We start from the raw sequence: 12,091 nt of genomic DNA, 5'->3' as shown, positions 1-12,091 counted from the left end.
GAACTAAGCCTTACGGGAATGGTTTGATATTGTGGGAACGTGCTTGCTCACTTTCTTGCCGAGAGTTTCAGGAGAAGGTCATAGTCTTGTGTTTGTACACAGTCAATATGAAGCTACCACCAGCAGCTGGTTAGCTAAGGCAAAAAGGCAGGGAACTATGGAAAACAGCTTGCCTGGATCCATCAAATGGTAACAAAATCCACCAGCGCATCTAAAGTTCTAATCTTGTTTATTTTTTGTTTAAAGTCCAAATGTGACAGTTTGCGCTTTTGCAGGGATTATGTGCTCTTGGCTGGGTCTTTGTGCCAAATTATAGCAGTAGATTCATATTTATAGCACAAATACGAGACGGTTTTTACCTTCTTATCAAACTCAGAGCAACAAAGTAAAATACTTTCCAACTTCCTGATGATTTTTTTTTTTTTAATATTGCAAAAAACAAAAAATGAAACACGGAGTTGACAGTCCTTCAGATTTAATGGAAATTCTGCTTAAGGCATATCCAAGCAGCTTGGCATACATGTTGCTTTCTGAACATACATCCTTTGCCCAACATTTGGAGAAGATTATCAGACTTTTAATGGGCATTGGTGTTTCTTGCCTCAATCCCCTGCCACCGTTTGCCATACGCAAGTGAGAATGAACAGTCAAGGTTAACAGCTGATAACATTCTTAACCCCAGACTGACCTCATGGTGGCTTGTTTCACTTGAGGGACCTCGCTGTGGTGGAGGCAATTTGTCATGTTCGAAATGTAACCGGCAATTACCCTGCATCCTTATAGGCATCATGTATCATTGACTCTCGGCAACTATCCATGGACCTCAAAAATCCCAGCTGATCCATACAGGCCAAACATAGCCACCACATTAGAGTTTGTCCTCAAATCTGGATTTTTTTTCTTCTTCTGGGAATAGAAAAAAATTAAGAATATGCCTGAGTGTGGAGAGTGTACTCATCAGCATACCATACCCTTACAGTGATTGTCAGGGTTTTTTTTTTTTACTTTTTTTCCTTTGAACAGTTTAATATTGAGTCTTTGTTATTTGTGTCCACAGGGCCTAGTATTTAGTCAATAACTCATTGCTCTGAGTCATTAGAGTTTAAATATTTTATGACTTTATCATTAAACCATGTCTCTCAATCTTTTCTTATGTGCAATAATCCCAAGAAAAAAGGGGGTTACTGTCCTTTTTATCGAGCTTCTGTTGATTGAGAAAGGAAGAAGATGATGTGCCTGACATCATAATTACCCAGTGGCAATAAACTTGAGCAATTAAGTGTAAGAGGGAAATCCCGACAGCTTTCTTCTCTCCCACACCTTCTCACAGAGCCTCATGCCTCTCTCCCCAACATCCTCCATACATCACCTTCACATGTGGGTCTAAAGTGGGTCAGCTTATGCTTCCCTTGCTCGGTGGAAAAGAGCATCCACATTCATCATTGTGTTGTAAGCTCTTTGTTTCTAGACACAATTATCCCTAAACAATGGCACTTGCAACAAATATTTCTTTCCAGCATTTACAGTTTCCAGGATATAAATGTCTGGATGAGGGTGAACTACTTTTGACTTTTGTGCACTGATGTTAAACTTGATTTAAGTGTAAACGCTTTTTATCTTTTACTTAACTAGGATACTGAATGGAATGCAGCAAAGACCCCTTATCATAAATTAGTGTTGAATTGAAAGTTTGTTCATTTTCACAAAAGGTGATCATTGTATTTCATGTTTCCCCTCCCCAATATTTGTCATGAATGACAACTCAGACACGACTCGCTGGGTTTTCAAGAAACCTGCTGAAAAAATGCTTCTCACAAGAGACTCAAATTTTAGTCATAAATATACTGAAAGAGCTGCATGTGGTCCCAATACCTAGCTGAGCTGCCTGTCTACTTCCTGGGGCACTGAAAAAAAGAAAAAATTAAATTAAATTCTTCATAGAAGGCCATTATGTAGGAAACTTGTCTAAAACTGTTGACAAGACTGCAAACTTGGTTGGTTTTTATTGTGTTTATAATGCTTTCTTTTTTCAATAATACATGAAGAGCTTTGTGTTTGCAAAATATGCCCACCGTCTCAAAAAGTGAGTTATTTTTGTGGCATTATCACAATGTGATGTCGAAGGGATGAGCAGAGCCAGCAGAGAATGCACTAATGCAGAGAAAACCTGTAAGTTTGACCACTTTTTTGTTTTGTTGGGGTTGTTTTAGCAAAAATAAATAAATAAATAATCAATCATGCACAAGCTAAGCAGTTTTCAAGTTAGAAAAACAGCATCCAGTTCTCCATAAGTCATCCTGATTGCACCACTGTAATTACAGTTTCAGCCTTTTAAACCAAAAAGGAAACGTGACCTACAAAAAGCAAAATTCTGTATATATTCATTTGAAATTGAATTTTGAACTTTATGTGACATCTGTTTTACTTTAGAAATAATGTGCTATCTCACTGTGCTAACAGTAGCGAGACAGCTAAAGTAAGAGGGCTCTAGTATGCAAAAGCTAGCTTGGAAACTAGCCATGGCTGGCCTTTATAAAGGCTAAAGTTTAGTAATTGGTTCCTTTTGAAGGACAAGAGAAAACAACTAAACTCTGGCTCGAGGTTAGTGATGGTGAGATGAAGCCTCATGAGGCACTGAACCACGTGAGCCAATTGGTTCGAGAAAGGGTTCATTTCTTGAAGCTTCATGAGCACACAAAACCACCTACTGGTCAAGTGTATAATCACAGGCAGCTGTGTCTGAACCACAGGCCTGATGCATTGAATCATTGTTCATTGGGAATGACTATGAAAAACCAAAAATGTATGATCAAATAATTTCTATAGATAAATGATCACATATGTGTATGATAAAATGTATTTTCATGGATTCCGTGTGTGTGAATTTTCCCCAAAATGGTAGTATCATATAATGCCTTAGGAAAATGGCATGGCCTTATGCAGGCAGAGGACAGTGAAAGTGCTTGTGGAACTAGGAAGATGGTACTGAATATGCTTGTGTAACTTAGACAAAGATGTACAGGAAAGGGGAGATTTTATTCATTTTATTCAGAAGTAACAGGTTTTCAACAGTTTCTGGTTTTAAACGATTCCTTTTGTTGACACACAATAAACACCTCACCTTTGAATAAAATAAGAAACGGTGAAAAATACAGTTCTTGATAAGCAAGCCTAATGTGTCTGTAATAATGTTAGATTTAGCTTACCTTATTAGGAGTTAAAAAAATCTAATTGTTCCCACACAGGGGAAATTTTCCACTTCCTGGTTGGCTCCATCCTGTACACCTATCTTTCTCTCCTCACTCTCCTAAATCTCCAAACTATCTCTGTCTCTCTAAACTCTCCAAACTATATCCAAGCTATATAAACACTATCCAAACTCTAGTATCCAGACTATCAAAACTCTACCCAAACTATCCAAACTCTCGACTGACCACAACTCTCTATCAAAACTCACATTTTGAATGGAGCCTGAGGGGTTTATTCTCGACCTCGCGGCAAAATCTGAACCACTTTCCGAAGCAGTCACGTGGTTCAGCCAGGCAACGAGGCTTCGGACGTCATCATTTTTGGCTCCTCCCCTAAATGAAGCAAGCCTCGATACCAGAGACTGTATATAAAGTGGACGTAGCATCTGGCTCCAAAATTGAAGCCCACCCGGAAGTGTCAAAAACTTGCAATATCACGCTGTCTGCTAGGGTTGGCTCCAAAAAGCTTTTGCTCCATAGACCCCAATTCATTTTTGGAAAAGATCAAATTTGATAGACTGATTTTCCACAGCTCAGGATTTCTTTCCCGTTAGTTTTCATGGTCAAAATGAGAGATCAGGTGGCCGATCTTGGTAACACTTTATAATAACTATACACTATTAAGCATTAGTTAAGCATTGGTTAAGCATAATTTCAGCATTAGTTAATCCTTAAATCCTCATGAACTCATCATGAATTCACCATTAGTAATGCATTAAAAAGCATTAGTAAAGACAGTTTTAAATGTTCAACCAACACATTATTAAGCATTAGTTAAACATTAGTAAAGTGCTTAATTCATTGTTAACTCATCATTTGTAACTAATTAGTTATACGTGCTTAATTAATCATGAATTCATGATCTGTATGGCATTTATTATGCATTACTAAGCACTTAATAAATCCGGTTAAAAATGTTTTGTTGCTCATTGATAATCTCAGATGTTAATACTTTATAAAGGGTTAGCAACTGTGTTAGTATATGATTTACAAACACATATTCATCCTCAATGAATAACTTATTAATGCGGTTACTACTCATTAGTTAAGTATATTCCGTGAGCCCATCTAAAGTGAGGACTATCTATGCTTTATAAAGCATTTATAAAGGACACAGAAGCAAAGATATACAAAGTGTCAGTTTTATTGGTCCCAAACAATACAAGCTCTTTTAAATACACACTTTAAACAAATACAATCTATAAAATTTCAAGTAAACTTGACAAACATCTTCAAATAACAACAGTCTGTGATCGTATAAAATAGAAAAATAAAATACAAGCTCTTTTAAATACACACTTTGCAATCCTTAACATTTCAAGTAAACTGGTGAACTATCTCTTCAGGGCACACACACACCAGAGGTAAGTGGCTGCCTGATTCTGGGATTCCGCCAGTGCATTTCAATGGTGTGCCCTTGAAGTGCACAAAGTGCTTTACAGTAAAACAAATATACCGTTTTCAAATATTGCAAGATAACACTAGATAATTTCTGCAACCTGTTTGCCTCTACGATCAGCTGCCATCTCCCCAGCGTGATATGGCTCTCTCTCCGACTTCCGCATTTCAGAAAAATTAAAAAAAAAAACGCGCGGTCTCGCTCTCCAGAACCGCGGAGGAGGCTGGGACTTGTAGGACTCTGTGACGTGTAGGACGCTACTGCGCATGCTCTTACCGTCAAAAATGCTAGTGCACATGCTCCAAAATCCCAGAGTCCCAGAGTCCTACAAGTCCCAGCCTCCTCCGCGGTTCTGGAGAGCCAGACCGCGCGGGTTTTTTTTAAATTTTCTGAAATGCGGAAGTCGGAGAGAGAGCCATATCACGCTGGGGAGATGGCAGCTGATCGTAGAGGCAAACAGGTTGCAGAAATTATCTAGTGTTATCTTGCAATTTTTGAAAACGGTATATTTGTTTTACTGTAAAGCACTTTGTGCACTTCAAGGGCACACCATTGAAATGCACTGGCGGAATCCCAGAATCAGGCAGCCACTTACCTCTGGTGTGTGTGTGCCCTAAAGAGATAGTTCACCAGTTTACTTGAAATGTTAAGGATTGCAAAGTGTGTATTTAAAAGAGCTTGTATTTTATTTTTCTATTTTATACGATCACAGACTGTTGTTATTTGAAGATGTTTGTCAAGTTTACTTGAAATTTTATAGATTGTATTTGTTTAAAGTGTGTATTTAAAAGAGCTTGTATTGTTTGGGACCAATAAAACTGACACTTTGTATATCTTTGCTTCTGTGTCCTTTATAAATGCTTTATAAAGCATAGATAGTCCTCACTTTAGATGGGCTCACGGAATATACTTAACTAATGAGTAGTAACCGCATTAATAAGTTATTCATTGAGGATGAATATGTGTTTGTAAATCATATACTAACACAGTTGCTAACCCTTTATAAAGTATTAACATCTGAGATTATCAATGAGCAACAAAACATTTTTAACCGGATTTATTAAGTGCTTAGTAATGCATAATAAATGTCATACAGATCATGAATTCATGATTACTTATGCACGTATAACTAATTAGTTACAAATGATGAGTTAACGATGAATTAAGCACTTTACTAATGTTTAACTAATGCTTAATAATGTGTTGGTTGAACATTTAAAACTGTCTTTACTAATGCTTTGTAATGCATTACTAATGGTGAATTCATGATGAGTTCATGAGGATTTAAGGATTAACTAATGCTGAAATTATGCTTAACCAATGCTTAACTAATGCTTAATAGTGTATAGTTATTATAAAGTGCTACCCCGATCTTAAAATAAATCAATACTGAATTTTAAATAAATCGTTAAAGTTGACGGAGCCAGGGGGCGTGGCTATACTTGATTGACAGTCTCATTGACTGGTCCTGCCCTGAGTTGCTCTCCGGTCCAGCCTGTTTGATGACACTTTTTACGTCACTGGCTCCAAAAAAATCTAAAATGGCAACCAGGAAGTAGCAAAATCCGGGCTTCATTTTCTCGGCGTTGAAACCAACGGGTGGCGTCACGGTTAGTTTACGCCTGCTCGATACGCGCTTCGTAGAAACGCCCCCTCCATTACTCGACACATGCTTCGAAGACTCGGCACATCTCCTAACATCACTACTAGAAGTCACTCAGCGAAGTGGCTCTTAGCATTTGATGTGGAAAGCTACAAAAATCACAGACTTAAATGTGCTTTATAGTAAATTCGTGTGTAATATTGCTTGTTGTAGATATCAACTGTAGTCAAGCAGAAAGAATTATCCAAACACTTTCTTATAAGCAAGTGATGGTTCATGGTAGACAATTGTGGGTAACCTTGAACAAACCTTTGTTGCAATAAATGTACCACAAGGCTATATATTTATATGCTTACTGCACATTTGCAGCTATATTACTAACGCACTTCACTTTGAATAATGCCATTTTTCCCAGAAAAGTTATTAATAGTGAGTATAAACTGATATTTTTGAAAGTAATGGCAAACATGTTACCAGAAATTTGCTAGAACTGTGGAAGCAACCCCCAGATGAACATGTTTTCCAATAGTCACAAACGTCTCATAATTAGGCATCCAGAATGTTACGAGAAGTTTGTGACATGTGGCCAAGATAGACAAATTGTGAAAACATTTTTTAGCACAATAATGTCTTTGATACAAGTCAACTAAAAAATTGTCGTGACATTGTTATTATTGTCAGTGTAATGATCAAATCACAGTTAAAATGGATGACGAAGCAGAGAGAGCACAGTTGGCGAAAATACCTTCTCTGTCATTCTGTAAAGATTTTCCAAAGGCAGAATCTGTCGTTTTAACCAATTTCCTGATTCTGTTGCAGGTTTTTTTGATGGGTGAAATAATCAACACAAAAAGACAACATGAAAGCACAATTTGTTTCTGGTTTAGTGGTTGTTGTTCAGTGTGAAAATTCTAAGTCTCTTTTTTTTTAACCCCTACTTCAATGTTTCTTTTGTAACTTCACGGCCTGAATGCAAAGCGTGACTTCCTCAGGGCACTAAAGATCAACTTCGCTGTCTGTATTCACTGCAGTGACACAGTAAAACCAAACAGACTGACATGCTGTATTATTCCAAACAAATTGAGCATTTAAAATCCTGACTTGACCCCGATTTTGTCTGCAGCTTAGGAAGACTGTGCCTGCCAAAACCACACATTTTAATACACATAAGAAATGGAAATATACTTGTCTCCCCAGTTTCATCAGGGCTGAGCCAGCAGGCTGCCTCTCTGCGCAGCTTCTGGTGGTTTGTGTGTTTCTCATGCTGTCGTCATGCCTCGCTGTGAGGGAACATTTCCTTCCAGACACAGATCCAATCTGGACCACAGGAGGAGAGTCACCCTTAGGCTACAATACCACAGACAAGACACAGGATGGTAAATATGCATCCACAGCACAGAGGCAATGCTCTACTTTGTTTTGAGAAGCAAATAATATTAGTTATGTTAAGACCTGCAGACTTTTACTGTGCTTCATGTTGCCACTTTTGCTGTATGTTTTTTTCATTACCTCTTCCAAAAAGCGGAAGTTTCAATTAAATCTTCGATTATATGCTGGGAGGGTTTTGAAAATAAATGTGTAAAAACTTTTAAGAAAAGACAGCTTTGACTTGTGACCTTCCTGAAGCCCTCCTAATTAATGACATTCAGTCAAAGACATGACATGATTCTGACCATTAAACTGAATTGTTCTGTTCCATTGAAATATCAGGGCTTTACACGGCTGCCGGTAGAAGTTCAGGATCTGTCGTGCTTGAGTTCCTTCTTCACTGACAGCTTCCAAAGATTTCAAATGTTTTTGAATCATAAGCAGGATCGGTGGTTTCTCTGTTCCACTCTTCCTTTTTCTTCCTGCACATCATTTAAACTCTGGTATTTAAATGTATACTAGTAAAGTAACATTATGAAACATAGCATGTCAGGTTCTCCCAAACGGATATCATATTGTACTACCTTAAGCGACTGTCAATTGGCCACACCAACCTTGATATTAAACTGATGCCATGTTTCAGGAGCTTCATACAGAAAAGGATGCTTTACTTGAATACAATGTGTTTTTATATGGTCAGACAAAGCGTTTTTGACAGTACCTTTTATTGAGTACTATGTCTCCCAAATCCCAAATGTGTCTGTTTCTTTTTTTTTTCCTTTTTTTTTCTCTTTTTTTTTTTTTTGTCTGCAAGTCCGCTCAAAAATGACACCAACCACTCATGGTGCCATTGCTTAAGCTTCATGTGCAATTTCTTTTCTTCTTTGTGCCTGTGACCATCACCGGCCCTCATGGCAAATTAACCTATCACGTTTATTTCAAGCTGTTTTCTACATTATGCCATTGAGGGCTGTGCACACCTAAGTGAAACATAAAACAAACACAGGACAGACAGAAAGGTGAGGCATAGACAGTGTTCTAAGAGAAAAGGTGCATTTTATTTGTTTGTACTCTTTAATTCACACCTTAAAACCATTTACAAATCTAAAACCCTTCACAAACACCTAATACGACAAAGTCCCAACTGGATCAATCATGAAGATGTCAGGAGGCCACAAGAAGGATAGATAGAGCAGAGTGAGATCCACAGACACTAACCCAGCAACCTCCACTGACTCAGCAACCGGAGGAACACACTCTATTGAGTTTTGGTAGGTGCCGGTGTGGTGGGTCTGGCATGCATGAAAACCTCCACCAAAAGGAGGGAGCTGTCCCCTCCAGCCCAAGGAGGTCCACCCAGCCCCCCCGCAGGAGCCACCAAGCGGAGACCCAGCCCAGGAGCCCGGAGCGACACACCCCCCCCCCCCGACACAGCCAGAGCCCCAAGGCCCGCGGAGCAGGACGGGCCATAGCGGACCCCCACGGCGCCCCACCGGCCCACAGCCCCACTTCCCCCACGACCACCCCCCCATCCTCCCCCACAACCCAGCCCCCCCCCCCCCCCCTCGCCCAGCCACCCCACCCCACCCCATCCAACCACACCACCCACACCACCCACGCCACCCCTTCCACACCCAAATCTGGGAGGCCACCCGCTCACCGGAAAACAGCACCAAGGGACCGGGCAACGGCACCGAAAGGGCAGACGAGCCCAGCCCACCTCCGGCCGCCCAGAGAGACGCGAATGTGTCTGTTTCAATTTCTGTTGTGGAGTTTCATTTTTTTTAATGAGGTCTAAAATGGAGTTACACCACTCTGGGGTCTAACTGCTTGAATCATCAAATGTACAAGTCCATCCTATGACAAATATGAAGGGCTACTACTTTTGTAACTTTCTACATATTTGAATTTAATGAGGCTAGAAGATGAAAACAAGAAAAATACCCTATTGATTATTATTATTAATATTTCTACACTTGTGGCAGTGGAGTTTGAAAGACCCCAAAGAATGCATGAGTGAAGCTAAGGTCAACAAAATGCAAGAGTTAAATCCCACTTTAGTGAAATGTTTAATTCAGATACATCTGAAACACTGAGTCACAGGCAATATGTAGTCGCTCAGTGTGTCTGTGAGTCTTAGTAAATATAATAAGGATATATGGCACCTGTGTTGTAGCAAAAAATCAGTATACATTCTGGAAAACAGTAGAGGACATTGGTTATAAATAAGACAAACTGTAGCTTATTTTCAAAAGAAACACTGAAAGAAGTAATAAAACATAATTCAACTGGGCCAGAGTGGTTAAAAGTTTGACAAGACTGAACTGTTTTTGTTCCACTTTCCCTCAGTTTCTAGACGAACCCTCCAAAGGTGATCCTAGTCTGCTGTGGCCATCCACTTCTACAGTTCCTCATCCTTATGCAACAGTTGTATAACTTTACAGCATCTACAATCTCAGGCAACCGTTAAAAAACTAATTACCCCGCAGGGATTAATGGTGTTTCTGATTCTAAATCTAAAGCAGTGTCTTATTTTAATGTCTTTATTTATTTATTTATTTCAAAAAGTTTGCACTATAATTAAACCTGCATGAGGGCTGATGTTTTCTAAGGTGAGGAGATGAATAATCATTAATAAATATGTCTGACAGCTTCATAAGAAAATGTGATGTTAATTGTTTTTGATACAAGAGGAAATAAAAATAAATAAACCTCCAAGACACCTCTAGGCAATCTCATGAAAAGTGTACAATAATGAGGCCTGACAGTTATTTAAAGTGACTTACTTATTCAGAGCCATAATAAGTTTAAAGGAAAATCATTTTTCAAGGCGTCTTCTTCAACACATTTGCACCAGGTTGCATCAGAACTTGAGTGACAACAGACTTCTAAAACACTCTTGACAGTTTGCATTTATTCCAAGAAGTCATCCATCTAAAATAGACAATGCGACTTGGGAAATATTTCAAAAAAACATGTTCGAGTAGTGGAATTTGGTGACATTCAAGACACTCAGTGACAGCGTAGTCGGTCTGTATGCTGTGTAGACTGTTCAAATACAAAATCTAAACTGTATTAATACCAAAAATTGGAAAATGAGTTCCCAATAGAGTTATGTGTCAGTGTGACTGACTGTAGTTCCTAAACAGCCCTGTACACCTAGAATGGAATTTATTCCAACAGTCTCATTCAGTGCACATCAATTTGACGCAACACTGCAGCAATCACCCCTCATTGACATTCAGGCAGTTGCAGGTTTCCATCTCTAACATCATTGGCTCTGACAGTTCAAGCCTATTTCTGTAACAGATCACATCACATGACACAAATGACTTAACTCCCCAACTAGGGGACTTCAGCATTCTGCCGCAGCGTTAACACATTTACAGCCATATTATTAGCTTATTTCTGTCCATTTTTTTCTAACTGTTACTAATATGTGTAATTATGTCCTATTATGGCATGGCATTCTGAGCCTGACATAGCAGCAAACTCTCATGAGAACCAAATATGTTTCACTGATCGCCACCCATCACCATTGAACAGCATTCAGAATGTCAGATGAGAAGCAATTCATTTGTCTTTTATAACCTTTCAGCGTGCAAAAATGTATTCTTAATAACTTCTGCTCAGCAATCCCGAATTTATGTTTATCTACAGCGCTGAAAGTATTTTTGTGTGATTATTGTGTCTGGAAGCTGTGTAAGTGATGCATTCATGTGCAGCACTGTGGAGAGGTAGGGTTCATGCCTGGTCAAAAATGAAGAACTATTTTTCTTTCTGTTCTTCTATTGTTTGGTAAGTTTTCATTTCTGCCTACTGCCTACAGGAATTAAGTCTGTCTTGACAAAACTTCTTGCTTTTTCCCATCTGCTCAACTGTTGTATATCACCAAACTACCCGCCATTCAATTAGTGTGACAAAAGTGTGTAATGTTTGACAAACTTTAGCTCACTTTAAACAATGACTGACATGTTTTCCCCTCTGTGCTCACTATATGTTCTTGCTGCTTAGACCCTTAGATACTACAAACCCATATACTTGACTTGACTCTGATATCAGGTCATGTACTTACTCCCTGCCTGTCCCCTACAATCTGCAACCCATATGAAAAATAATACCTAGGTTCATAGGCTCATAGGTTTCGGTGCTTGCCAGATTCGTTCAGGTACCAAAATCAGATTGCAGACTCTGTGCTTGTTAACCTGTAGAAACTGTTCTTGCCTGTCAGCAAACTCACTACTGCAGTCTGGTTAAAAGACAAATTTTAGTGTAACTTTTAGATATTGATTGTAACATGGTTATCGTCACCACCGCACTAAAACCAGCAGCAATGCAAAAAGCACAAATGAAAGAAGACTTACATCTATACCCAGAGTCCACAACTTCACATCAGAAGGCACATATTTTTACATAACCCTGGATGTGATCAGAAATTTTGAGCATTTAGGAACATGTAAAGACACAAGATGA

Source organism: Acanthochromis polyacanthus, chromosome 14 (genome assembly GCF_021347895.1).
Source record: "Acanthochromis polyacanthus isolate Apoly-LR-REF ecotype Palm Island chromosome 14, KAUST_Apoly_ChrSc, whole genome shotgun sequence".
Classification (NCBI taxonomy): domain Eukaryota; kingdom Metazoa; phylum Chordata; class Actinopteri; family Pomacentridae; genus Acanthochromis; species Acanthochromis polyacanthus.
The sequence above is the reverse complement of the archived record's forward strand: the minus strand, read 5'-3'. Positions refer to the sequence as shown.